At 33.9% G+C, this 13,278-nt stretch overlaps 1 long non-coding RNA gene across 2 annotated transcripts in view; it reads right to left on the bottom strand.

The window, feature by feature from the left end:
- Positions 1-12,710, bottom strand: part of LOC103095070 (uncharacterized) — a 35,227-nt gene extending 22,517 nt beyond the window's left edge. The window contains exons 1-4 of one of the 2 annotated variants that reach the window (XR_001626800.2): positions 11,128-12,710; positions 7,069-7,205; positions 5,217-5,272; positions 3,438-3,493 (exon numbers count right to left, since the gene is read on the bottom strand). This is a non-coding gene — a long non-coding RNA (uncharacterized LOC103095070). The remainder of the gene's footprint in view (positions 1-3,437; positions 3,494-5,216; positions 5,273-7,068; positions 7,206-11,127) is intronic. The other variant, XR_008914866.1, reaches the window with a different exon arrangement.
- Positions 12,711-13,278: the final 568 nt, after the last annotated feature.

Genomic DNA, 13,278 nt, shown 5'->3' with positions numbered 1-13,278 from the left:
AGAGAAATTCAAACTAAAATAATCCTGAAATACCATGCCACACCTATCAGAAATGACAAATGTCAGATGGGGGGGAGGGTAAGGAAAAATAGATGACTAATAAATAAATTATTGGTAGAACTGTGAAATGGTTGAATCATTCTATAGAACAATTGAAACTATGTCCAAAGAGCTAATAAAATTGAGCATACCTTTTGAACCAAAAATAGTACTGTGATCCAAAGAGTTCAAAATAAAAGGAAAATGACTATGTATACAAAATGTTTATAGTAGCATCTTTTTATTCTGGTAAAGAATAGACAATTGAGGGAATGATTATCACTTGAATGGCTGAACAAGTTGTGACATATGATTGTGATAGAGTATTATTGGGACATAAGAATTGACAAAGGTGGTGGTTTCAGAAAAAAACAACATGGCAATACTTATATAAATTGATGCAAGTGAAATGAGAACAAGGAAATCATTATGTAGAGAATTAGCAAAGTTGTAATGATGATCAACTGTGAAAAACTTGGCTCCTCTGTTCATTATACTGATCCAAGATAACTCCAGAAGACCCATGATGAAAAAAAAAATGCTATTCACTTTCAATGAAAGAAATAATGAACTCTGACTATAAGCTACAGTGTAATTTTCTTGCTTGCTTTATTTCTTCTTTTTTGTGTAATATAGTCAGTATGGAAGAATGATTTCACATGTATAATTGTTTTCATTTTTCTTGCCTTTCCAGTGGTCAAGGGAGATAGGGAGGGAGAGAATTCAGAATTCAAATTTTAAAAATAATTTTTAAAATAATCATTTATAATTAAAAAATAATAAAAATAACGTCCACATCTTTAAAAATTAATTATATGCAAAGCAACAAAATTTAAGAAAAATGAACAATAAATTATAAACACTATTTATGGCTCATAAATTGATAAACTCATTATGAAGAAATAGGTAGAATAAAAAGAAATGACTTGTTGAGTCATTTCTTGGATTAAAAAAACAAAATTTTCTGTTTTCTTCCACTGGATCCATGATCTCATTTATGTCCAAATCAATAAAGCTCACAAGCCATTCTCATATGATGGAATTTTTATTAATACTCTCCCTTAGATTTTGTGCAGAGGATTCTAGAAGCCTCCTTCTGGGTCTTTTCACATAAGTACTGTGAACCTTAAAAATTCTCAGACCCTACTTCATAAATAGGGTTAAGACCATTCCCCATTTTAAACAATGAAGGAACTTAGATCAGGAATGTGAGACCTCTACTTAGATCAGGAATGTGAAGACTTCTACTCCACCCCTACTTAAGCCTGCTTTAGGGGAAGAAACTCCTTGCTGGACAATGAAAGATACTTAAACCCATACTTATATTATAGTAAGACAAAAGTTCTCAAGCTGTGCCTATTTTTAGATCTAATACAAAAGGGTGCAAAGTACCTATAAAGGTCAGGCAACTTGTGAATTTACAAGGAGCAAAGAGGTGAGAACTTAGAGGTTTTCTGGTGTGAACTTAATAAAAAATTTAAGCCTTCTTAGGTGTGAACTAAGAATGGTCTGTCCTTTGGAAAACATCTACTGTGATTGGTAGATGTAAGAACTTAGGGTAGCTGACATAGGAGAAAATTCGCTTTAAAAGGGAGCTCAGATAGAGCTGAGGACATTCAGATTCAGATTCATATTCAGGATTGAGCTGGTGGAGTCAGCTGAGATGGAGCTGGCCTGGTGTCTGAACACTAGAATCCTTGCTTGGACAAATCTTGTGGTGAGTGATTAAAGACTGACTGATCTCTCTCTTAAGACTCAGGTCTAGGCCATGTTGGCTAAGCCCTTCATACTTATTCCTCTCTTATTCTCTCTCACTTTCTTTAATTCCTAATTTGTATGAATTAAAATCTCTATAAAACCCAGTTGACTTGGGTATATTTCATAATTGGGAATATTTCCCTGGCGACCACCTTATATTTGATTTAAAACAAGACACTGTCTTGAAAACATATTTTCTGCAGTCACAATTTAAGCAAAAACACTCTTTTAACTGTCACAGTTTATGTCTTCCACTATTTTAATTACTACAGTACCAGTGAAGAGTTTTGACTGCTGTTTGTTATCCTTTTTTTCACTACATAAGGGGATCATCTTTTAGAAACAATAGACTACTATGTAAAAGATAAAGAGAATATGACCAAAACATGAAAAATTGTAGGAATATAGGCACTGCAGAACTTAAGAGGCAAATATATATATATATATATTTTTTTTTTTAATACCAGAATATTTATATTAATAGTAGAGAAAAGAGAAAATAAATGATGTTTGTAGTAAAAGACACTGTTGGGGGCAGCTAGGTGGCTCAGTGGATTGAGAGCCAGGCCCAGAGCCAGGAGGTTCTGGGTTCAAATCTGAACTCAGATACTTCCTAGCTGTGTGACTCTGGGCAAGTCTCTCAACCCTTCTTGCTTCTTGCTTCAGTTTCCTCATCTACAAAATGAGGTGGAGAAGGAAATGGCAAACCACTCCAGTATCTTTGTCAAGAAAATTCCAAAGAGTCAGATAAGATAAAATAGTAGTACTTCTCTCATTGGGTTGTTTTGAGGGTCAAATGAAATAACATCTATAAAACACTTTGCAAAACCTTAAGGCACTATATAAATATGAATATCATTATTATTGCTAATAATGTTACATTTTCACCTATAGAGATATCTTTTTTTTTTTAGTCTGACCAAAGTAAACAGGGAATCTTCTGAGCTACTTGTTCTTGGAGTCCAATTCTGTTTGCTCAGGTTCTTGGTTTAAATTGTCATATTGAATGTCAGCCCTCAAAGGAAAGGTTTTGAAAAAATAATGGCCATTTCAGGAAAAAAAGAGCAATGAAAATTTATTTTCTCAGATACCTACAGTTGGGGGAGGGGACTGGTACAGCTAATGAGCAATGATTTTTTTTTAACTTCATCAGGTAGCAACTTTAAAAATCATCCAAGTTCTTTTGCTTCCTCATTCTCATTTATCAAGTGTACTAAAATTCAAGAATTTCAATATGTCCAAATTAAAGAGACTCTTTAAAATTATTAAGATAATTAGCTACATATAATTTAAAAAACAAAATTCCAAGCCACTTTAACCTTGTCCTAGAAACAAAGGCCATATAGTTAGGGCTAGCCCTCTGTGTATACAGAGGTTCCTAAGAGAAAAAAAGACCTAAAGAGAGACCTAGTTTTTCTCAGGATATCTCAGTGTATTTTTAGTACCAGGAGATTTATGTACACTAGTGACCAGAAAAACCATGAAGTTATTAATATTGATAGAACCCTTTCAACAGTCTTTTGTTTTTGCCTGCTATCCCATTTCTCTTCCTTTTAATTCCCTTCTACCTTACTATTCTAATATTCCATTCCTCTTTTTGTTTTCTTTCTTCTATTTCTTCTTTCTGTCTTTCAACCTACCCCACAAGGAGCACTCATGGGTTTTGTATTCATGATTCCAAGATGGCTGACTGGAACTAAGAAATAAACAGAAGAGAGAAGAAATGAGTTGAGGAAAATTAGAGAAAAGAATCATAATTTCACACACTTCTGGTAACCATTAAGAGAGGTAATATGTACATATTCTGTATTCTAGCAGAGGTATTCCTTAGATTAGATACTATCTCAACAGTGATATCTCTTTCATAAGTGTTCTTTGTAGCTCTTCACACCAAAATAAGCTCACCTTAATAAATTCTAATTACTTGACCTCCGTTGCCTAGCCTTTACCACTCTTCTGCTTTGGAGCCAATACACAGTATTGACTCCAAGATGGAAGGTAAGGGTTTAAAATAATAATAATAATAATAATAATAATAATTACTGTTAGAAAAGGGGGGGGTGATAATAGGATCTAGCTGATATTTTTGATTCAGAGAGCCAAGATTAACCTGTGTTGGAACATAGGAAAATAATGTCAAATTTCTGATCGGGAAATGGACAGAGAAGATGGTACATTTGACATTCTCACTTAGAGTCTGACTGGGAAATGGTCAGAACTCCCAAGAATCCCTGCTTTTCAGGGGAAAATTTTGTCATTATAAGTTTTTTAGTTGATTCAATGTTTTTCTATAGAAATATTAGTGAAAAGTGGTTCATTTTCTGGGGGTTCCAAAACAGCATACAAGAATTGTATACTAGGAGGAAAAAAAGCCCATATATATATATATATATATATACATACACACACATACATATATGGGTGTATATATATATACATGTATATATATACATGTATATATATATTATATATATATATATATATATATATATATATGTGCTGTGACATTATATTTTGGAGAATCCCAGTGATGATTTCCAGATGTCACCACTCAGATAGGGGAAACCTGGAGATACATCTAGGCATATTGGATAGCCTACTTTATGCAATTAAATAGCAGCAAAATCAAGCATAAGAAAAGAAACATTTAAAATTAACAGATGAAATAGAGATCTTAAAAAATAAACTTCTGAAAATGAAATTAAGTTTGTTGTGAAGACATAAAAGGTTATTTAAAATAGAACAGAAATACACATTTAGAACCAAAAGCTGGCAATACTTGTGCTGGAGAAACATTAGAAGCCTTCCCAACAAATATGGATATGAAGCCAGGATATTCCTTCCCATCATAGTTTTGGACATAGTTCTGAAATGCGGATATCATCAAATTAAGAAAAAAAGGAATTTATGGAATAAATATAGACAAAGAGGAGACAAAATTATCCCTATTAGCCAATGACATGATAGTATGTTTTGAAACAAATAAGCTAATAGCTTGAACAAAGTAGCCGTTTTAAATAGCTTCCCTTTCCATTTCCTTTTAGATTTTGTAATTGTTTTATAAAATGCTATCGATTCTGTAGGTTTCTCTTGGAATAAATTGTAAAGAAGAAATCTTTGAAATTACAAGATAAATCCAGGGATACCAATAATGTTTCTACATAACAATAACAAAATACAGGGGAAACATACATACACACAACTACTGCACAGTAAGAAATGATGAGCAAGTTAATTTTTTTAATGTCAAAAGATGAAATTCTGAAGATTGTAACCAGGAGAACCAAAAGAATATTATATGTAGCAACAGAAATATTGTTTGAAGTGTGACTTATGTAAGCCCACCTCCAAAGAAATAAATGACAAATAAAAATAAATTCATAGTCATTATATACCTACATATGTACATACATACATACTCATAAATGGTCAAATGATGCCTTTTCTAGTGCAAGGAGGCGAGAAAGGGAGTTGCCTGGGGATTTTAATGTAACAAATAAATATATTTAAAGACTTTTAAAAGCACATAGAACATTCAAAATAAAATTAATTCTTATGCTATGAATTTACCTTTTTGCATTTCATTTTAGTAATTTTTTTCCTCATTGTACAATTAAATTAAATTAGGCAATGGTATATGTACTTTATTCACTTTTTAATCCCAAAGGCTTGTTATTATCAACTAATTTTTGTTTTCAATTTTTTACTTCATATTTAATTTTAGAAATTTTAGTTTTTGTATTTCAGATTTTTAAAATGTGTTGCTTTTATATGTTTTTAGTTTCACAATCAAGTCATAGATTTCTTTCTTTTGTTGATGAAAGTGAATCAAGTTAGAAAATTTTCCCTTTGGCTTTTTCACAAAAATATTGGTATATTGTCTCATTGTTGCCATTTTTGGCAACATTTCTAAATTTATAAGTTGTTTTTTATACATTCTTTAAGATTGTGTCATTTATGTGCAGCTAGGTGGGTCAATGAATAGAGAACTGGTCCTGAATTCAGGAAGTCCTGGGTTCAAATGTGACTTTAGCTACTTCCTAGCTGTGTAACCCTAGGCAAGTCACTTAATCCCAATCCTGTCTTAGAAGCAATACTTAGTATCACTTATAAGACAGAAGGTAAGGGTTTAAAAAAAAAAAAGATTGTCGATTATACTCAAGTTTAAATCTTTTCTTTAAATACTATCCACCTCTACAGAAAGAACTGTTAAGAGTAGAAATGCAGATGAAAACATATGATTTATTGCTTGTTTATTTGAGTATATGATTTTGAGTTTTGGTTTTGCAAGATTATTCACTTATAAAAATGGTTAATATAGAAATATGTTTTGAGTGATAATACATGTGTAACCTAGTCGAATTGCTTGTCAACTTTGGGAATGGGGAGAAAAGAAGGGAAGGAGACAACATGAATCATATCATTTTGGAAAACTTATGTGTAAAATTATTGGAATAAAATAAAGATAAAAATAAATAAATCTTTTCTTCAAATGCCTCATTAATTATAATTTGTAGTCAGTATAGGATGTGGTTTGTTTTTGTTTTCCTGCATTATGCCAGCATAGAGTCAAATTTTGTAAAGGTGCTATGCAACAATGAGGGGCATGTATGTTCCTTTTGATTAGTAGGGAGTAAAGGCTAGAAAATTATCATAGCTAACATTCCTTAAATGCTGCTCTTAAATTTTTTATAATATTTTTTATTAGTCTAGTTCTGAAAGGCGGATCCTGAAATCACTGACAATTATTGTTTTCTTCCCCACTTTCCCCTCTACAGCTGTTATCTTTTCATATATATGCACATATCTACATATACACAGATATGCTATTTAACATGTATTTATTTACTTCTAATTATTTTAGAAATTATTTGTATTGCCTTTGAGAATAATATGTTTCTATGCCTTATATATTCTGAGAATATTTATTTTTACTATTCACTTTTCTGAGATCACAATCTCCACTCTCGGTTTTTTATATATTTCGCCCGAAGTCAAAAAATTGCTCCTGACTTCAACTCTGTGAATCTTTATGTTTCAAATGTATTTCTTATTAACAATTTATTGTTGGATACAACCCAACACTAAATGCTGTGAAGTTATTATAGCCAAATTTAACCCCAATGAAAAGGTAGATGTGGGGGATACTATATATAAAATTGAATTTAGTAGATGTGTTCAGCCAATTAAGTATTTATTAGGGTCTTAATATATGACAGGGATTGTGCTTGGAACTTGAGATACAGTGAAAGGCAATATTATGGTCCTTACCTCCACTAACTGCATATTCTAATGTACAGTTAGCATACAAATAGTTATCTATGTACAAGATATATGCAGAGTTGATGGAAGATAATTTTCAAAGGAAAGGGGCATCCTCTCATTACAAGACTAGGAAAGGCCTCCTCCTGAAGGTAGAAAAGATAAATGAAATATACAAAAATAGAAATTTGATGGAAGCATACACCATAATCAAGATGGGTAGTATACAATATGTAATGTAGAATACAATTAATAAAATTATCTACTTGAAAATAGTTTTTATCCTAAGGGAGGAGATAACAAATATATATATATATGCATATATATATATATATATATATATAGTACAATATAAAGAGAATAAATGCAAATAAATTTGAAGTTGTATACAAGGAAATTCGAGGGAGAATAACTAACAATTAAAGAAATTAGCAAAATATTCATGTAGAATTATTATATATAATCTATGCATAGCCTTTTACAATAATGGCAAATTTCTAGAAGTACAACAACAAAATTGTAAGCTTTATCCACATTAAATTAAAATGAAGCAACTAAAAGAACCTCCAAAATGTAGGAAAAGCAATAATCAAATGAAATAAAAACATATATAATGAAATGATGAAATTAGAGTTCTCAAGTAAGAATTGTCAAGAATAACCAGAAATTATATAAATTCAAAGGCAGACATGAAACATAACATTTAGTTATATGAAAAATAAAATGATAAAATTATCATATAAAATTATCATATCAGATGATAGGTTGTTTATAGAGAGAGTAATTGAATGGAGCAGAGGATAGAGCACCAGACCTGAAGTCAAGAAAACTAATCTTCCTGAGTTCAAATCTGGCCTGGGCAAGTCATTTAACCCTATTTGCCTCAGTTTCCTCAACTACAAAATGAGCTAAAGAAGGAAATGGCAAACCAATCCAATATCTCTGCCAAGAAAACTCCAAATGGGGTTATAAAGAGTTAGACATGACTGAAAATCAATTCAAAAACAACAAGAGAATGAATGATTGTACAAACCAAATATCATTATTTTTCCTGGATTAAAAAAAGTTGTGAATAAATATGTGAGAAAGGGATGATAGTGGATTTTTTGGTATTGTTTAGGGTAAGACATATTAGTAATTGTTATCTTTGGAATTTACTGTGTTCAAGGGCCTTGCAGGAGTCAAGTAGCCCAAGGATTTCCCTAGAGCTAGAATTCTCAGTCTAAGATCATAAATTTGATGAAGAGGTTTTATGAGGATCAGGGTTGATCATGGAGTGATAGCCAGAACAGAACAGATTATAAAGCTTTGCATAGAATCTTTAGCCTAATAACCAAAGCAAATCAATAACCAAAGGTGAATGTTTTTATATTTCCTGAGAGCAAACCTGTCCTTTGAAGAAAAGGTGAACAAAGAAAAGGTGATCTCAGGAAGGTCATTTCCTATCTTCATCCTCTTTCTCTCTTACCTAATTTTTTAAAATCAGGTTAACTTTAAATGGTCCAAGCACATGTTTACTTTCCTGAAATCTAAACTAAGAACTGAAAGGGTTCCTCTGAGATCACTCCTGTAACCATGCCAGTTTACAGATGGGAAAACAGAGCCAGGCAAGTTAAATACTTGCTCAAAGACCATATCCATATTAAGGGACAAGCCCAGTTCATCTAACTCCAAATCTGGTGTCTTCTCGGAATATCACATGGGCTAATTCATTTAAATAAAATTCACAAACATTTATTAAGCTCCTACTATATTCCAATCACTGTACCAAATTCTAGGAATACAAAAAATAATGACATGACAATTCTGACCCTCAAATAGCTTACATCCTGTCAAGGGGATGCAACATATATACAGATAGAAATATAAAAGATATAATTGGGGGCAGCTAGGTGATTCAGTGGATTGAGAGTCAGACTAGAGATGGGAGGTCCTGGGTTCAAATCTGGCCTCAGAAACTGCCTAGCTGTGTGACCTTGGGCAAGTTACTTAACCCCCATTGCCTAGTCCTTACTACTCTTCTGTATTAGAAGGTAAGGGTTTAAAAAAAAAAGTTATAATGGAGGAAGGGGCACTAAAATGAGAAGAATTAAGAAAGGTCTCTCATAGTGAGTCTTTAAAGTATTTAGGGCATCCAAAAGGTAGAGGTAAGGAAAAAGAATATTCCCAGCATAGGAAATAGCTTCTTCAAAAGGTCAGTGATGGATGATGAAAGGTCATAAATAAGGAAAACTAATTAGACTGTATTGCCTAGAACATAAGGCATCTAAAGAATTATATATAATAATCTTGGTAAGATGGGTTGAAAGCAATTTATGAAGGGCTTTAAAACTCAACATAAAGGAGTTTTTATTTTGTCCTTGAAGTAATAGATAACTTCCCTCTTTAGTATCTTTAAGCAGATGAGTGACCTGGCAAGATTTGTGAATTGAGGAAATCAATATGGCAGCTATGTGGAAAATGGATTAGATTAAGCAAGACCAATTCATTTGTAGTACACTAGCAGGGTGAATAGTAAATAGGGCTAGTCAGCAACTCTAATTTCCCTGCTTCCCACTATCAACTTAGTGTTTAGATGGATTTGCCAGTACAAATGTTCTCTCTACCTTAGGAAGATTAAGCAAAATTATACATAATTGCCTAATTTTTTTTCTTTTTATGCTTTGAGCCCTTGGTCATAGACAACACTCTGGCTAAATGTTTAATATTTCTCTCAGCTCTGTCTCTGCCTCCCCCCTCTCTCTTTGCCTTTCTCCTTCCTTCCCTCCCTCTCTTTTCCAGGGATGATCCTTCTACTCAGTTTCTTCCTTCTAGTTTCATTCTCAAATATATACCCAGACAGGCAAATACTTATGGCTAACATTGTCTATAAACACAAATGTTTATAGGACAGAAAAGTCATCAGGCTTTTTCAGTGCTGGGAAGAAAAGGCTTCAGGGTAGAAATAAGCAGAATTAATGCATTGGGATCTGACATCTAGGAGGTTTTCAGTGACGTAGCATCTCCTCAGACACTCTTTTTGCTCACATATTCTTGTTTGTCCTTATTCTGGCTGTCTATACCCACGCTTTCATTTTCTCAGTTCTGGGTGGCGTCCTGAAATCTCCTCTCCTCAAACTTTGGATTCAGCTGCTCTCTTAGGCTGAGACGTTTCTGTGGTCTTTAAGAAATACTGTAGTTTCAGGAATCACCACCAGACAGAAACAAACTCCAGAACTCCCAAACTCTTGAACTAATTAGTAATTGCCCAGCTGGAAATAACCATTTTAAGAGAATTGTTAGGGAAAGAAACACAGAGCAGAAAAGGTACCTCAAACATGAGGAGGCACCTCAGTGTCATTTAGACAAGCAGGAGATCTCGCTGTCCTATGCTGGGGAAGGGAGAAAGAGCCCCTCATCCTTTTGCTGGAATTCTAAGGCAAAAATGGCACTGACTGGGTCCTATTAAAGCGTTTAAATAGGACTTTGAAATCTGCAATGCACTGTACAAATGTTATCTCATTTGGTCCTTCAATAATAATGCAAAACTTTACTCGTTTTCATCTCTACAGTGGGTGGCTCTTCTTGGCTCATTGCCCAAGCCTTTTTGACCACCACTTTTCTCTTTCTACCCCTAAACCTAATTGTGAAGATGAAAAGACCCATCAAGGAGTCACTGAGCATATCCTTCGCCAAGAGAATTACTAAGAGGGAGCTCTTAGTAATGGGGTTCTCCAAAATGGATCAGGCTGCTGGCCTATTCCAATGCATGTTCCATGGGATAAATCCACTATATAAGCATATACAGAATATATATTTGTATAAATAAGTAAATGTTGGTGTTAGGGGAGAGGCCTCTAGCATCAGTGGGATAAGGATCAGGAAAGGCTTCATGGAAAAGCTGGTATTTGAGTCTTGAAGGAAATAAAGAATTTTAAGCAGTTAAAGTGAGAAAAGAAGGAATTTCCAGGCATGGTTGCATGGGCTGGAGATGGCATGTTGGTGAGAAATAATAAGAAACTAAAGAGCAAAACTCCTTCCTTGCAGCTAGAATATAGATTGTCAAACCTGGATTCAGAAAGGCCTAACCTTATATCTAGCTTCAGATACTTATGTGTGGCAGGAGACAGGTCACTCAACCTCTGTTTGACTCAGTTTCCTCATCTGTAAAATGGAATGAGATTGAATGAGATAGCTGTAAAGAATTTAGCATAGTGTCTGATAATATAGTTAGTGCCAACTAGTCCTAGAGATGGGAGGTCCTGGATTCAAATTAGCCCTACCGGTGTGACTCTAAGCCAAGCCATCTGCCTAGCCTTCGCTGCTTGTATCTTAGAACCCTTACTAAGACAGAAGGTAAGGGTTAAAAATAAAATGCTTATTCCCTTCCCCCAGTGCTCATTATCTGCTGGCAAATCTATTAGTAATGAGAACTTCTCCGAACTTAACTAAGCTGTGCCCTTGTGTGATAGATACATTCTACTGGGCTCCTATTATCTTTCTTGCTCACTAGCGCCTGCTAGAGCCTATTCCTTTCCTGGTCCCTTACCCACTCCCCTTCTTACTCCTCTCCCCCAGCTCCTAAGCTTATGTCCCTCTGATGCCATATTTTTCTGGCATCTCTCGCTCACTGATATGTCATCTCCCTCATTAGAATTGTGAACACGAGGAGGGCAAGGACAATTTTTTTCTTTTTTAAAAATTAGTTAATTAATTTTTAAATATTTTCCCATGGTTACGTGATTCATGTTCTCTCCCTCCCCTCTTATTTATGCTTTTTCTGTTTATTCCCAGAGCTTAGCAATTTGCCTGGCACAGAGCAAATACTTCATAAATGTCTATCAATATACTGGCAAAGACTTCAAAATCTCAGTCACCTCCATGCCATGAGATGACAAAGGCAGAGCTTTGGGTCAAATGTCAGAGAAAGGCTGAAGCTTCCTGCTTTAGTGATCTTTGTTCCTGTCTTTCCTGTCTGGTTCCTCTTTTATATATTCCTCCTCTTTTACCACCTTCTCCATTCTGTTCCTGGATCTTCTCTATCTCCTTCTTTGTCTCTGCCTTTCTATTTCAGTCTGCCTATAAAGAGAGAATATAACGAGGGTGGCTAAGTGGTTCAGTGGATAGAGACAGGTCTGGACATGGGAGGACCTGGGTCAAATCTGGCCTCAGATTCTTCCTAGATATGTGACCCTGAGAAAAATCACATAACCCCAGTTCCCTAGCCTTTGGTACTGATACTTAATAATGATTCAAAGACAGAAGGTAATAGCTTTTTTTTTTTAACTAAAAATTAAAATCAAAAGAGAATATAATTGATGATATCCTATCTCTTCTCCCAGTCCAAGTCTTTTCCATCTTTTTGGCTACCATAGAAGCTTTGACTGAAATTTTTGAATTCCCCTTCTAGTACTGGCTAGACAGAATTAATTTTATTCAGTTATGGAGAAGAAATTGAGCTTGCCTTTTTCTGATGGATGTTTGATGATTTTTAAAATTCAGAATCTGATTTGTGGCCCAGAATAATCAAGGGATACTCTTTTTAAATTCTGGGAATCTAGATTTTGGGCATCATCATTATTGCCATGGAAGAACTATATTTAAAAAAATAACTATGATTTCTAAGATCTTTTTAAATGTAAGAATTTATGGAAAAATTTCCAAAATATAAATAAAGGAAGTTGTTTTTTTAATGGCCTAGTTTTTTGTTTTGTTTTTAGTGAAAACAATGGGAATTAGCTATAGCTTTTAGGAGCCTTGCTTTCTGGTTTCATCTTTGATATCTATTTCATATGTGGCGGTGAGTAAATTAACTTTATAATAATAGTTAACATTTACATAGCACTTTAAGGTTTGTAAAGACCCTTATAAATATTACCTCATTCTATCCTCCTAACAACTCTGGGAAATAGATGTTTTACAGTTGAGGAAAGTAAGAAGAAAGTGACTTGCCCAGGATAACACAGCTAGTAAATATCTGGGGCCTCAGCATTATGTTCTTCATTTCATTAAAAGAGGGAATTGGAAGAAAAGATGCATAAAATAATTTCCAGCCCCATCATCCCAGAAGCTATCTTCATTAATAACTGTTCTGTGTAGGGAGAGAGTGGGACATTAAGAAGCTATGGGATGGAGGAAAGTGCCATGAGGGTCAAAGGAGGAAGAAATAAATGAATAAAACAGATGGTTGACTTCTTAAGAGTAAGAAAATTGGGTGAAAAAATGTGTCAAAAGGAAATG

The sequence above is a fragment of the Monodelphis domestica genome, chromosome 1 (assembly GCF_027887165.1).
Source record: "Monodelphis domestica isolate mMonDom1 chromosome 1, mMonDom1.pri, whole genome shotgun sequence".
NCBI lineage: Eukaryota > Metazoa > Chordata > Mammalia > Didelphimorphia > Didelphidae > Monodelphis > Monodelphis domestica.
This window is presented reverse-complemented; position numbering and strand designations above follow the sequence as displayed.